The sequence below is a fragment of the Sturnus vulgaris genome, unplaced genomic scaffold (assembly GCF_052056855.1).
Source record: "Sturnus vulgaris isolate bStuVul1 unplaced genomic scaffold, bStuVul1.hap1 Scaffold_224, whole genome shotgun sequence".
Lineage (NCBI taxonomy): Eukaryota > Metazoa > Chordata > Aves > Passeriformes > Sturnidae > Sturnus > Sturnus vulgaris.
In genome coordinates, this window is record NW_028276317.1 from 138,025 (window position 1) to 152,146 (window position 14,122).

General features: G+C 50.4%; 1 long non-coding RNA gene across 1 annotated transcript; it reads right to left on the reverse strand.

The window, feature by feature from the left end:
• Positions 1-10,512: 10,512 nt before the first annotated feature.
• On the reverse strand, positions 10,513-12,967 carry LOC148217815 (uncharacterized). Its single transcript, XR_015800729.1, has 2 exons — positions 11,800-12,967; positions 10,513-11,482 (listed from the first exon to the last, which is right to left on the reverse strand). It is a non-coding gene; the product is annotated as an uncharacterized LOC148217815 (long non-coding RNA).
• Positions 12,968-14,122: the final 1,155 nt, after the last annotated feature.

A 14,122-nucleotide genomic window follows, 5' to 3' on the forward strand; every position in this document is an offset into this window, starting at 1 on the left:
GGACTCCCCGAAAAAATCCCCCGGAATCCCGAGAAAATCCCCCGGAATTTCCCGGGAAAATCACCCCGGAATCCCCGAGAAAATTCTCCCGAAATACTCGGCAAAATCCCCCAGGAATCCACGGAAAATTCCCCGGAATCCAGGAGAAAATACCCCGGAATCCCCATGAAAATCCCCCCGGAATCTCCGAGAAAATCCCCCGGAATCCCCGCGAATATCCCCCGGAATCCCCGGGAAAATCCCCATGAATTCCCCGGGAAAATAATCTCGGAATCCCCGAGAAAATCTCCCCGGAATCACCGAGATAATGGCCCCGGAATACCCGAGAACATCCCCCGGAATTGCCCGAGAAAATCATCCCGTAATCCCCGAGGAAATCCCCCGGAACACTCGGGAAAATCCCCCCGGAATTCCTCGTAAAATCACCCCGGATACCCCGGGAAAATCCCTCCGGACTCCCCGAAAAATTCCCCCCGGAATACTCGGGAAAATCCCCCCGGAATCCCCGAGAAAATCCACCCGGAATCCCCTGGAAAATCCACCGGGAATTCCCCGGGAAATTCCTCGCTGAAACCCCTGGAAAATCCCCCGGAATCCCGGAGAAAATCCCCCCGGAATTCCCCGGGAATATCCCCTCGGAATCCCCGGGAAAATCCCCCCGGACTCCCCGAAAAAATCCCCCCGGAATACTCGGGAAAATCCCCCCGGAATACTCGGGAAAATCCTCCCGGAATTCCCGAGAAAATCCCCCGGAATTCCCTGAGAAAATCGCCCCGGAATCCCAGTGAAAATCCCCCCGGAATCCCCGGGAAAATCCCCCAGGAATCCCCTGGAAAATCCCCCAGGTATCCCCGATAAAATCCCCCTGGAATCCCCTGGAAAATCCCCCTGGAATCGCGGGGAAAAAGCCCCCCGCATTTCCCGGGAAAAATCCCCCCGGAATCCCCGATAAAATCTCCCCGGAATCCCTGAGAAAATCCCCCCGGAATCCGCGAGAAAATATGCCCAGAATCCCCGATAAAATCCCCCCGGAATCCCCGGGAATATCCCCCAGGAATCCCCGATAAAATCCCCCCGGAATCCCCCAGAAATTCCCCCCGGAATCCCCGACAAAATCCCCCCGGAATTCCCGACAAAATCCTCCCGGAATCCCCGGAAAATCCCCCCGGAATCCCCGGAAAATCCCCGCGGAATTCCGGTCCATTTCTGTAGGAGAATAGTTTGTAAGGATAGTGCAGAAGGCACTAGTTGCCAACGAGTTACAGCTGTACTGATTAGCAAGGAGTGGAAACAGCCTTGCCTGCCCAGTGAGGCTGGTTGTTATAAAAGCGTGGGTCAGCTGGCTGCCAGTTTCACTAAGCACAGCTCCAGCTGGAGGTGCAGAGCCTGCTGCAGTGTGGGCTGGAGCCTGCTGGCTGTGCTGCGAGGAGGAAGGGACACGTGGCCGTGCAAGGGATGGACAAGGTGAGAGGATGCTGTGTGTGGGACAGACAGGCTCAGGTGGCTGGGGAAGGGACAGGCTGGGGTTTAGCCAGTCGTACAGAGGAGAGGAGGAGTCGGTGCTGTGTGGAGCTGCCTGTGAGAAAAGGAGTCAGAGTTGCCTCAAAGAAATCTGTGGAGAGAAGGCATGAAAAGTGTGTAATGAAAGACTAATGTTGGTGCCTGTCATGTCTGTCTTGATATAATTGCTACACGTTTTCTCGGAATGCTTGAATTTAGACATAAAATGAAAACTTTATTGTAAGAAAGGAATGCATTTCTCACCAAAGTGGTGTAGGGTGGGGGATCACAACTCCCAGATGGCCTGGAAGCGGAACGGCCACAGGGGTTACTGTAACTGGGCCTCCAGTACCAAAGCCCCAGTGGGTTTAAAGGCTAGAGCTGGGCTGGGATTAGCACGGGCTCTGCAGCTGGGCTCATGCACAGGTCTGTCAGCACTCCTACCCGAGGACAGTCCCTCACCTAGGGAGAGGTTCTAGGCCTGGAGATGAGGCTGAGTTTGGGAAGGGTGCTGAGGACATGGTTAGGGAGGGATGTAAATGCATATCAAAAGACTTAATTTTGAGGGGGTGGCAAGCATTAGCTATAAAACAGTAAGTATTTACAGCTAAAGGCTGGAGGTGGGGGCTGTCTGAGGAGGACAGGACTGTTTAAGGCTGAAGTTGGAAGAGAAACCTTGGTGAAGCTTTTGCGTTAGAAACGGCCTCACCTGCCAAATCAGATTTTTGTCTTCAGGATTGCATGAGTGAGGATGCCACAGCCAAGGAAAAGGTTCAGGTTTGGGAGGCAAAGGCGAGTTAGGCAGGGCTGCAGGGCTGGGGCTTGGCTGTTTCCATACTGCTCAGGGCAGCAAAGGGTAGCTGGCTCACTGGGCCTTGGATCTAGAACTCTTTCTGGAACAAGGTGGAGAGCTGAGGTTCATGCAAGGAAGGGGCCAGGAATTCTTTGTCTGACTGGAAAATGCCAGAGGGGCAGTGTGTGACTCGGATAGGATGATATGTTCGTCTGGCGAGAGTCACAAAAGAATATTTTGGTTTACTGATAACTGGGCAGCTCAGAAGTTACTACTTGACTTAGTTGCTGCTCCCATCTGTTGCACACATAAACAGAGCAAAGCAGACGAATTCTCTCGGAGCCTGAGGTCTTTGACTGGCCCTCCAAAAATGCTGCCCGCTAAAAAACAGACGTGGGGGAGGAAAGTTGTCAGATACAATAGAGCAAGAAAAGGCCACGGGCTTCAAAGTGCCCTCCAGCAGACCATGGAAGTGACCTGTCTGGAAGTGAAACCAGCAGTCTGCTTCCCCAGCCTCCTGGAAGCCTCTAACAGCTACACAGGCAGTGAGGGGAGAGAACAATTCAACCTAAAAATAATTTTCAGTAGCGTTCTGCACTGCTGTTAAAAATACTGCAACCAGGGAATGTGGTGTGGTGATAACTATTAGGCCTGTAAGTCTGGTAACTGGGGCTTTTAGCTCAAACATCTCGGTATGGCTACTTTGAGCCTTGTAAAAGCTGCGTTAAGTCCAATTTCTTGGGTAGTTCTACTAGCTCTAGCCTTGCTTTTCATCCCCTCAGTAACAAAGCAACTCCCTCTCGAGAATGTTATTTACTTTCCATATGATGTGCCTACCAATTTCTGGAATTGCAAATGTCTTTGGATACATGCGTAAATTGAAGTTTCAAGAAAGCTGTCAAGCTAAAACAAAGGCTTGCCATAATGCAGAAGAAAATGTTTTATGGAAGAACTGAGAGGTCCCTACCTGGGCATAGAATTTGCTATACGAAGGTGTGTTCCAAACGGATCTGCCATCTAAACAAGCAGAAAAATAGTTGGAATGTAGTGAGTTCAATTGAACTATTGCTAGAAATAGGAATTATTAGCAGAGCTTGGAGCATGATATCACTAGCAGCAGTAAGACGCTTTTAGCTTGCTTCTCATAAATTACTTGTAAAAAGCATTTGTACCTAGTGTGTAGCAATTAATATTTCCCCATTTTCTTCCCCCCCGCCCCCCAGTCTCAGGTACTCCTTTTATTTTACCCTTTTCTGTCTTGTAACATCACCTTCCTTTATTTTATTCTATCTTCTGTTCTCAGAACATCGCAGCATCCTCTGTCAATGTGAAAGCATTTGTTCATCCTGTCTTGGAATGGCTGTCAATGTTGCCCTCTTCTGGATCACTTTTTTTTTTTTTTTTTTTTTTTAACAATATGTTGCTAAATGTCAGGAAAATTAATCCACAAACACCAGCGGTTTATGTCCAAAAAGGAAACAGAGGAGTCCTTTTTGCTTTATTCGAATAAAGGGAGAGGCCATGGGACATTCCCCTGGGATCTCTCAAATTTTTGGAGGACGCAGCCTCCTTTTTATCCTATTTTCCCGGCCGCATTTCCCTCTCTCTTTTCCCATTGGCTGAGGTACTTGAGAGGCACAGACTTCCCGGAACGCCTGATACCTGAAATTCCCCTCTAATGTATAACCCTCCCTTTTAATTTTTAATTCTTATAGAATTCATAGCTTCCCCCCGTTGCTTCTTTCATCTTTCGATATCCAATTTCATTTATCAGCAGCCCTGCAGTTTGTTTGTAAAGGCAACTATCTCTTTCCATTCATCAATCAGTGGAATCCATCCCATTGTTTCTTTTATCTCTCAGTGCTAGCCTTATCTACAGGCTGATCCACAGCTCATTTGTAAAGACAAATTCAACATTCCTCTCAGCTAATAAATGAGAAGTTAGCTGAAAAAAGTAAAAACTGGATTTTTTTTCCGGTGTGTGTCGGACAATACAGTGGAGAGAATTTGCGGGAGGATGATCGAGGATATCCTATTATAATATCGTTCTCGGACATTTTACTATTTTAGATCATCAGTTGTATTCTGAAAGAAATCTATTTTAATGATATGTGTACGTTTGCACGAAGTTATAGTTAAATATAGCTTGCGGCTGGGCTCTTTAATGAATAGGGGTATTTTTGGTTTTAATTCAATATTTTATGCTTGTGGTGTGTAGTGTGCTGATTTATTTTTTAATGTTATTTACTACGTGCGCTTTTGTTTATGAGTGAAGGTAACTTTCTGGATGGCTTTGTATTTGAGGCAGAATGAATTGAAGTAGGTTTTTAAAACTGATTTTTCATATGTACGATGGGGAGTTTAGTAGGGGCAGCTCTGATGGTGGGGGCTTGGTTGTTAATTTTATCAGACGGCTTTTGTTAGATACAGCTTTTAATTCTGGAAAGTTTTTTTTTCTAATGTCGTGCTTTGAAGGTGGTTTTCGAGGATGTATGGTATAGCTTTATTTTGTTTGTAGATGGTGTATGATAAGGGCTATGGTCTATTTATCTAATGCCATGTTTTTTCATTCAGGTGTTGATAAGGGAGTTCTTGAATGGCGTTTTGTGTTGTTTTTGTTTTTGGTGGGGCGTTGTTTTTAAAGGATACCTTGATAAGGTTTGCCGATGGCGTTCTAGCCTGTAGCATAAGGCATAGGGTAGTTTTTGAATTATTTTGTGGTGGCTTTGATTCTTGCCAGTATGTAGTGTTTGTTTGAGGTAATGCTGTGTAGCTAATTTCTGTTTTCTTATTAATATTAGAATTGGAGTGTTGTAGTATATGGGCTGTTATTATATCCTAGGGGTTCTATTTATTTGGTTTGATTGTTTTCTAGTTATGGATAATTTTTCTCAAAAAACCATTTTCAGGATTTCAGGCGTGACACAAAAGAACGCTCAGATTGCTGGAAGGGAAACGTGTGCCCAGATTGTCTCGAAGCAGTGCTGCTGTCGGTTCTCGTTCAGTTGTGTCTTCTGAAAATGAGACTGTTGTATTCATTGCGCTGTGCTAAACACTTGTCATTCTCCCAATGCCAGGAAACAGATGAAGCTTGAAGAAAGAGGAAGGAATTTGGAAGCGTACAAACAAGCTGAGAAGAGGTTCAGAGATCAGGGTGCTCACTGGCAGCAGGGGCTGGGGTTAGGGCTGAGCAGGAGCAAAGCCGGAGCACATCAACCTCACCTCGTGTTTTCTCGGGGGCTTTATGGCCCTGGCAAGAGAGAGATGTTCACTGATGAGTCCCAGGCCGAGCCGTGAGCACAGCATGTTGTGTTGGAGCTGGGGGTTTTTTTTGAGACGTTCAGCAGCCACACTCTCTAGTCAAGAGTCCTGAGGTTTGTTGCTGCTCCACTTTCATCCTCATATCCAGCTTCCAGCCCTTTTCTTCTCTCTGTCCAGTGTGTCTTTTGTGTTCCTTTCTTGTCCTGTGTGCTCCCCATCCCATTCCCGTTCCCTACGGAGGGGGAGGGTGTGGAGACTGGGGGCTCCGACGTGGTTTGGGGCACCCCAAGGTCCCTGGGAAAGGGAGCCGGGCTGCGCTGGAGGAGCAGGTGAGTCGGGCATGGGGGGGGGGGGGGGGGGGGGGCATGCTGGGTGCCAGAACATTGAGAGGGAGGGGTGGGTGTAGAATGCATGAAAAACAGAACCATAAAAAATACCTAAATATAGTCTAAAAGGAATGTTTAAATGCTTTTTATTTGGGTAGAGGCACGGTTTTTATAGCTAATATAAAAATAAAATATAAAGAATAGAAATAGATTGGTATACATGTAAAATATAATGAAATATAAGTAGCAAATATCTATGAAAAATCTAGTGTATAACAGAAATAATGCAAATATAAGAATATGTATAAATATAAAATAGAGCTATGAGAATGGTAATAAGAATGGGGTAAAACATCAGTGAGAAATGGAAAAAAACCACATGAAAAATGGTGGGAAAATCAGTGAGAAATGGAGAAAAATCAGTGAAAAACGGGGGGGGGGAATCTTTGAAAAATGGGGAAAAAAATCCGTGAGAAATGGGGGAAAAAAAATCCATGAAAAATGGGGGAATAAATCAGTGAGAAACGGGGAAAAGTGGGGGAAAAAATAATTGAGAAATGGGGAAAAAATCAGTGAGAAATGGGGGAAAAAATCCGTGACGAATGGCGGGAAAAGTCATTAAGAAATGGGGGAAAAATCAGTGAGAAACAGGGAAAAAAATCAATGAGAAATGGGGGAAAATTTGGGACAAAATCAGCGAGAAATGGGGGAAAAAGCAGTGGTAAATGGGGGAAAAGTCGATGAAAAATGGGGGAATATTCAGTGAGAAATGGGGGGGCGGGGGGGGGGAAATCAGTGAGAAATGGGGAAAAAATCCATGGAAAACAGGCAAACAATCCATGGGCAATGGCGGGAACAGAGCGAGCTGTTGTCGCTCGTGCTGTGGTGGCCGATGCTGTGGGGAAAAAATAAGTGAAAAATGGGGGCAATAATCAGTGATAAATGGGGAGAAAATCAGTGATTAATGGGCGGAAAAATGCATGAAAAATGGAAGGAAAAATTCAGAGAGAAATGGGGGCAAATATCAGTGATAAATGGGGAAAAAAATCAGTGATTAATGGGGGGAAAAATGCATGGAAAATGGGGGGAAATTCAGAGAGAAATGGGGGCAAAAATCAGTGAGCAATGGGGGGGAAAATCGGGAAATATCCATGGAAAAATGGGGGGAAAAAATCAGTAAGAAATGGGGGAAAAAATCAGTGAGAAATGGGGGAAACATCATGGTGAAATGGGGAAAAAAAATCTTTGATAATATGGGAAACAAATCATTGAGAAATGGGGGAAAAAAATCAGTGAGAAATGGGGAAAATATGGGAAAAAATCCACGAAAATTGCGGGAAAAAAATGCATGAAAAATTGGGGAAAAATCAGTAAGAAATGGGGGAAAAAATCCATGAAAAATGGCGGGAAAAATCAGATCGGCGATCGATAGCTAATGCGTGCCTATGGATTAGATCGGCGATCGATTGATCACGACTACCGATCGATTATATCGGCGATCGATTGCTAATGCCTGCCGATCGATTAGATCGGCGATCGATTGATGGCGCCTGCCGATCGATTAGATCGGCGATCGATTGCTAATGCCTGCCGATCGATTAGATCGGCGATCGATTGATGGCGCCTGCCGATCGATTAGATCGGCGATCGATTGCTAATGCCTGCCGATCGATTAGATCGGCGATCGATTGATCGCGCCTGCCGATCGATTAGATCGGCGATCGATTGCTAATGCCTGCCGATCGATTAGATCGGCGATCGATTGATCGCGCCTGCCGATCGATTAGATCGGCGATCGATTGCTAATGCCTGCCGATCGATTAGATCGGCGATCGATTGATCGCGCCTGCCGATCGATTAGATCGGCGATCGATTGCTAATGCCTGCCGATCGATTAGATCGGCGATCGATTGCTAATGCCTGCCGATCGATTAGATCGGCGATCGATTGATCGCGCCTGCCGATCGATTAGATCGGCGATCGATTGCTAATGCCTGCCGATCGATTAGATCGGCGATCGATTGAGCGCGCCTGCCGATCGATTAGATCGGCGATCGATTGCTAATGCCTGCCGATCGATTAGATCGGCGATCGATTGATCGCGCCTGCCGATCGATTAGATCGGCGATCGATTGCTAATGCCTGCCGATCGATTAGATCGGCGATCGATTGATCGCGCCTGCCGATCGATTAGATCGGCGATCGATTGGTAATGCCTGCCGATCGATTAGATCGGCGCTCGATTGCTAATGCCTGCCGATCGATTAGATCGGCGATCGATTGATCGCGCCTGCCGATCGATTAGATCGGCGATCGATTGCTAATGCCTGCCGATCGATTAGATCGGCGATCGATTGATCGCGCCTGCCGATCGATTAGATCGGCGATCGATTGCTAATGCCTGCCGATCGATTAGATCGGCGATCGATTGATCGCGCCTGCCGATCGATTAGATCGGCGATGGATTGCTAATGCCTGCCGATCGATTAGCTCGGCGATCGATTGATCGCGCCTGCCGATCGATTAGATCGGCGATCGCTTTCCAATGCCTGCCGATCGATTGCTAATGCACACTATTTGCACACTCCTTGCACACCCTTTGCACTCGTACAGAGGCAGGAGGTTTCTCAGTTCTGGTCGGGGTTTTTTGGGGCGTTCATTCAGGGGGATTTCCTCAAGGATTGGGACACTCCTTGATTCCATCCCTTGCCTGTCTCCCAAGCGCCACCCTGTGGGCAGAGCGCGGTACTGCGCGCCTGCCTCTCCCAAGATGGCGGCTCGGGTGTCGCTCCCCGACCTTCTAACTCTGGCTGCAAAAGGAGGGGGGCACAGCAAGGAGCCCGCTCGCTCTAGTGGGATGCCTGCGCACGACGCCGACACCGATCCCACGGGTGCGATTTTCGGCGGCGTTTCCAATCGTGCGGACATCTCCTTCAGCCCGCTTCGGCCCGGGGGAGAGGGGCGGGGCCGCCAGCGATGGTCCCGGCGCAGCCCGGGCAGGCTCGGGGCGGAGCCGGGGCTTGGCGAGGCGGGGCACGGAGGTCCCGGGGACGGGACCGGGCGGGGCCGGGGCGGTGCTTTAGGGGCGGTCCCCAGTGGTCCCGGGCGGCACCGGGGGCGGGGCCGGGTGATCCCGGAGCGGGTACCGAGCTGTGCTGGGGACGGTGCTGCAGGGGCGGTGCCGGGCCCGCCTCAGGGTGATTGAATGCCCAGAAATCGCCTCCTCTGCCCCGTGCTCACACTGAGCTGCGGGCTGCAGCGTGCTGTCGGAGCTCCGCACACAGCACGGATTTGGGCTTCCCCTCCTCTCAAACCCTCTCCCCCTTCTTCCTCCTCCTCCTCTTCCTCTTTGTCCTCTGTCACTGCTGAGGCTCTGGAAAGAACTGAAATTCTGCAGGGAGAGATGTCCTCTCGTGGCCCCAGGGACTGCCTCGGCACGGGCCACGAGCGCCTCCGGCCCCTGCCTTCTCCTGCTTGAAAAGATCACCTGGAGCCCGAGCTCGGGGGGGTGAAATCAGCTGAAATCCAGGTAACTCTGTCAAGTGCCCCCCAGGGACATCGGCGGGGCTGGGGGATGAGGGTTTGAAACAGCAAATTCTTTGGAATATACACCTGTCCCTGTGCCGATGCTGCTGAGCTTCCTGCCACAGTATATCCCCACTCCATGAGGCGCTGTGAGGTTATGGCAGTGGGAATTGAGCAGGGAATTCGGGGCTATGGGCATAATTCACGGGAGCTAGCAAAGCTGACAGCCAACCCCAAATCGGGGCACAGCACAGAGAACAATCTGTGTGCTGCCCTGTCAGCTCAAGCTCCTGGGCTGGGAAGTATTGGGAGTTAAATGTATGGAATTACACAAATCACAGCAACTGGCATCACCCAGAGGGACAATCCAAGGCCCAAACAATTCCTCCACAGTCCACTCTGGGAAAAACACCCTGTGCCTGCCAGGAGCTCTGACCCTGCTTTTCCTACCAGCTCCTGAGCAGTGTCAGGGCCACCACGACGCCTTTAAAATCCAGATAAACCCCAAATCCTACACAGTGAATAATCCAAAGAAAGTACTGAATTGTTGTCATTAAAAGCTCAAAACTCATTAAGAATTCTATGACAACAGTGTAATGGACTCCCAGGAACCTCATGAATGCTCTCGGTTTCATTTTTGTGTATTTTTACTCCCTCATTTGGCAGCTTGTAAAACTTATCCTGGAATTCAGAGGTCAAGCAGGATCGACTTTGGATTGACCTTCACCTCTGTTCCCACTTTGTGCAAACACAACTCGTGCCCAGGTGGGTGAACTCATCACCTCAGCTTTTCACTCCAGAGTATCCCCTCCTTATTTCCCTGTAGATGAACTCAGATCCACTCCTCACCTCCACTGGTCATCCAAGCGTCCATTCTGTTCCCCACAGGCCCTGGTGGCCCCAGGGAGCTCCCTTGGCCTTTCTCCTGCCCCTCTGCAGCCCGAGGTCGCTACACAAACAGTTCTTGTGTCCCCTCTAAATGACCCCGGGTTTTCTGCTCAATGAATGGCATGACCCGTGCCCACTGCTCATGATTCACCCAACCAAAATCAAGAGCAAATGTTGCTTGGGCTTTAAGAACTTGAAATAACTCTGAAGCAAAAGAAATCACCTTTTTCTCCTGGTTTTTATTTTTATTTTTTCATTTAAGATGCTGGACTTGCCTCTGTGGATGTGTGCTGAGCTCTCACTGCAGGGGACTGTCAGGCCTGAATGGCTGTGAGTTCGTGTTCTTCTCAGTAGGGAATCAGAAATTATTCTTAGACCATAGAATTGTTTTCTGAAACCTTTCCCCTTTCCTCTTTGTGCCTTTGAATTTTTCAGCTGTTCCCTGTTGTCACTTCCCCTGCCTGACTTCTGTGCAGCTCCTAGCTGGGAAAAACTGGGAAAACTTAGGGGGTACAGAGGTGGAATTTTTGGCTGGATTTTTCTAACATTTCTAATTTTGCTGAACTTATTTCCCCAGTGAGAAGAGCACGAACTCACAGCCATGCAGGCCTGACAGTCACTGCGGGAAATCTGACACAGTATTAATAAGTAACCTTTCCTGAGAGCAGTCACCACCCCAGTCCTCCAGCCTTGTCAAATGTTTGCAATGAATGGACCCAAGTTCTAATCCTTAATCTAAATTTATGTCAGCTTTTGTTAGAAAGATACCGGACAGTAAATCATACAAGAGAATTTAAAAATTGCACAAAGAATAACAGGCCCAGACCAAACCCAACCGCCCCCATCACCGCTCCACCCCAATTTTGGGAGAAACAGTGATACAGTTTATAAATACTCTCCTTCCACACTATTCAGTCCTTCACCGCACATCCCCAGAGAGGAGTCCCTCAGACCTTGCTCCCCTGAACACCAGGAGAGCTGGAGTTTCACCCAGATCCCACATTCCCATGGCAGTTAATCCCAGCAGGGAGGCAAAGAGGAACCCTGCATCCTCTGACATAGCCCACAGCACGGGCAGCACCAGGAGCCCTCCAGGCTCAGACCTCTGGTGCTGAAGCCTCTGGGCTTTGGCTGATCAAACACCACAGCTCTTGGCAAAGATGCCAGGAGAGTCGTGATTCTTCCTGTCCTGAAAGAGAGGAGGAAAAGAAAATTAAGTCGACTGCAGAAGGATTCCAGCTCTCAACTTCTGCTCTGATTCCTCACTCTGGGGTTTTATCCATGACAAGTGACACCAATTCAGAGTGCCCTTTTCCAGCATTTTTATTCCTAACTATTAAAAGGATGCTCATTTCTCTTATTGTATTCTTTGCTTAATTTTATTAGAGGCATTTTCATCCCAGACCCCACTTGTCAGTTCTTCAATCCTTTAGCACTGGACTTGGCACAAAGGGATACCCGTGGTGCTGCATCACAAGAAATCCCAAAGAGAAACCCCTTCCAAACCTGACGGAGAAAGCTTTCAAGGCACTCCAGAACACAGACAGCTTTTCCTGCCTTGTCAGGCCACACCAATTCTGTCCCATCCACCTGAACTGTGCAGGTGAGGAAAAGGCTTTCCTTGCTCCTCGGGAATCACTGTCTGAGACCACGGATGTCCATCCTGGGCAGCACCTGGAAACAACGTGGGAAAGGCAAAATGAGAGTGTTTTCTATCAGAAAATTACTACTACTAATAAAAATAACAATCAGAACTCCTGGACAAATTTAGTAACATCACTTTGATATGAGAAATACAGGCCATGCCCATCCTTGTAGCCCAGGTGAAAACAGGAAGGAGAACTAGAGGAAAAGCAGAGTCCCTTATTTGATCTCTGGACACAAACGGAGGCCTTTTCCCTGTGAAACCAAACTCACCCTTCCAGGGTTCCTGAGATCAGCTACGAGGAGGCTTTTGGCACTCCAAGAGCAGCTGGGTCACAGCTGGATGCGGCTTGGGTCTGGGAGACACCGTGCTCCTTCTGGAATTATAGCACGCAAATGCCTGCTCCTGGCCCCAGGCCCGGAGATAAAATCTGTGGGGTTTTTCCCTGTGCAACATTGTTCACCCCTCCCAGGTTCCTGAGATCTGCACAGAGGAGGCTTTGGGCACCCCAAAGGCAGCCAGGGTTACAGGTGGGGGCAGCTTGGGGCTGGGAGAAATCCTCATCCATTTGGAATTTTATCAGGCAGAAACCTGGCTGGGTGCACAGGTCTCTGGACACGACCAGTGGCCCTTTCCCCTGTGAAACAAAACTCACCCTGCCAGGCTCCTGAGACCACTTAGGAGGAGGGGTTTGACTCTCCAAGAGCAGTCGCAACGAGAGATGCTCACACAGAAGGCCATGCAGAAGAGGAAACGAGCGCACCCGCAGCCCCCCAAGGCGCGCCCCAACGCCCCAGACCCGGCACCGCCAGCTCGGGCAGTCCCATAAAGCATCCCCCGCCTCCGCAGCGGCGGGACAGGCGGGGCCCGGGGTCCCGAGGAAACCGAGCGTGCCCGGAGGCGCGGCAGGACGGCAGCGCAGCGCCGCCTGGCGGCGGAGCAGGAGAGCAGCGCCGGGCCCCATGGCAGTATCGGTACCCGTGCGCCCCCTGCTGTCCGCGGCGATGCAGCGCCCGATGCCGAGTTCCACGCCCGTGTCGCCGAGGGAGAGGGGCACCGCTGGCTGGGGCCTCCCCGCCGACATGGACAGAAGCCGAAGCAGAAGCCCCGGTGCCATTGGCGGCCCCTACCCAGCGGGCCGGGCTCCGCCGGGCCCGCGGGCCCCCGCGCGGGTATCGGGTCGTCCCGCTCCCGTCTTCGTCGCACCCGGCCCTGCTCCTGGCATGAAGCGCGTCACCGCCCCGCGCCGTCCCGCCCCCCGCGCGTCATCGCGTGCGTTCGGCGGCCCGCCCCGGGGGCGGTGCCGGGGGCGCTACCCGGGGCGGTGCCGGGGCAGTGCCGGGGGCGGCACCGGGGGCGGTGCCGGGGGCGGTGCCGGGGGCGTTCCCGGTCGCCGTGCCGGGGTAGCCCGGGGAGCGGTTCCGGGAGCGGTTCGGGGGGGCGGTGCCGATTGCAGTCCCGGTCACTGTCCCCAGTCCCCGTCCCCAGTCCTGGTCCCGCTCCCAGTCCCCGGTTCCGGTCCCCGATCCTGGTCCCAGTCCCAGTTCCCCGTCCCGGAACCCGATCACGGTCCTGGTCCCAGTCCCCAATCCCGGTCCCGGTCCCTGTCTCCAGTCCCCGTCCCCGATCCCGGTTCCGGTCCCTGTCCCAGGTCCCCGTCCGCGATCCCGGTCCCTGTCCCATTTCCCCCGTCCCGGTCCCCGATCCCAGTCCCGGTCCACGTCCCCGATCCCGATTTTTCCCCCCCTTTCACACTGATTTTTCCCCCGATTTATCAATGATTTTTTTCCCCATTTTTTCCCATTTCTCACTGATATTTTCCCCCATTTTTCAGGGATTTTTTTCCCCCATTTCTCACTGATTTTTTTTTCCCATTCTTCATGGAGTTTTCCCCCCGTTTTTCACTGATTTTTCCCCATTTCTCACTGACTTTTTCCCCATTTTCCCCCATTTCTCACTGATATTTTCCCCCATTTTTCATGGATTTTTTCCAGATTTATCCCCATTTCCCACTGATTTTTCCCCATTTTTCATGGATTTTCCCCCCCCCCCGTTTCTTACTTATGTTTTTCCCCGATTTCTCATTGATTCCCCCCCCCCCCCCCCCCCCATTTCGCACTGATTTTTTACCCATTTTTCCCCATTTCTCACTGATTTCTTTCGCCATTTTTCATGGAATTTCCA